Source organism: Epinephelus moara, unplaced genomic scaffold, assembly GCF_006386435.1.
Source record: "Epinephelus moara isolate mb unplaced genomic scaffold, YSFRI_EMoa_1.0 scaffold2854, whole genome shotgun sequence".
Taxonomy (NCBI): Eukaryota; Metazoa; Chordata; class Actinopteri; order Perciformes; family Serranidae; genus Epinephelus; species Epinephelus moara.
The window spans coordinates 1-1,262 of record NW_026080488.1 but is presented as its reverse complement, the minus strand read 5'-3'; the positions used below and the strand labels follow the sequence as shown (position 1 = coordinate 1,262).

Sequence of the window (1,262 nt, the reverse complement as noted above, 5' to 3'; positions counted from 1 at the left end):
GAACATAGAAAACAGCTAAATTCTAAATAAGCTCCGAAATTTGATGCGTTTTTCTATCAAATGTAGCCCGGCTAGCTCAGTCGGTAGAGCATGAGACTCTTAATCTCAGGGTCGTGGGTTCGAGCCCCACGTTGGGCGATGGAGTTTTAATCTGAGACTTATCTGAGCATCAATGGGCTGTACAGATGAAGAGCAATGATCAGCCATCTTATCACTGTCATATGGATATGTTGGACATATATCAGCAGTGTCTTGGTCCCTTTGACAGTGATTATAGTACTTTGGATGTCGCTATAGATTTTCCAACTCCTATAGTCTGTAAACCTGTAACCTCTGTTTACATGTAACTTGTAAGTCCAGACTGAATTCAGAGTTTCAGCTGAGAGTTTCGATTCAGAGAATTATCTCAAAGGCAACTCAGTTTTATACAATATATGTAGTAGGGGGTCTCTGCTCTGTCTTTCTTTCAGCAAAGGGGTCCTTTGCCTGAAAAATGTTGAAGACTCCTGCCTCAAAACACATCATCAGACTTCCGAGGTGAGGATTGGGCTGCCCTAGTCCCTAAATCAAACATACCTACATTTTATTCAGTGTCAGTTTCGTTGGATTTCTGTGTAATAACATGAGACTCCAGAATCAGATTGTGATCATTTCCTGTGATGTAGTCTGGATGTAGCTGAACTACTTTTTACTTTGACAAGCTTAAGATTTTTGAGATTAGTTAAGATGATGTTTAACTACTTTTATATCAGTGATGAGCTATTATATGAGATCAATCTATCACAGAGACAGACACTTAATGTAGAGCCAGATTTCCAAAGGTGCTTTTAAAGGAGCTCTTTCTAACTCTGGAGAAAGATAGTTGATTGCTGAGACTCATTAACAGGTTGTCAAATACAGACGCATTGGGTTGGTAGTCAGGCTGAACCACGAAACCCAAAGTGTCAGTATTTAACGACTTGATAATGAGACTCAACCATCAACTATCTTTCTTCAGTCACATACAGCACCTTCAGGACATGGTAGGACATATTTCTGTTAGCTTTTTGATTGTTTGTGTCTTTCTTTGTTTTGTGTTTTGAGGTAGTCACTTGTCAGGATGGCCGAGTGGTCTAAGGCGCCAGACTCAAGGGTTAACTCCTTCCTGAGTGAAAGGGACTTCTGGTCTCCGAATGGAGACGTGGGTTCAAATCCCACTCCTGACATACCTTTTATAGCTTTTACCTGTCGTTGTCATTCCTTTAGTTTGGTGATACAGATCA

At 40.5% G+C, this 1,262-nt stretch overlaps 2 non-coding genes across 2 annotated transcripts; both read left to right on the top strand.

Annotated features, from left to right (window-relative positions):
• The first annotated feature begins 65 nt into the window (after positions 1-65).
• Positions 66-138, top strand: trnak-cuu (transfer RNA lysine (anticodon CUU)). Its single transcript has one exon. It is a non-coding gene; the product is annotated as a tRNA-Lys (tRNA).
• A 955-nt stretch (positions 139-1,093) lies between these two features.
• On the top strand, positions 1,094-1,205 carry trnal-caa (transfer RNA leucine (anticodon CAA)). The gene is made up of 2 exons: positions 1,094-1,131; positions 1,160-1,205. It is a non-coding gene; the product is annotated as a tRNA-Leu (tRNA).
• Positions 1,206-1,262: the final 57 nt, after the last annotated feature.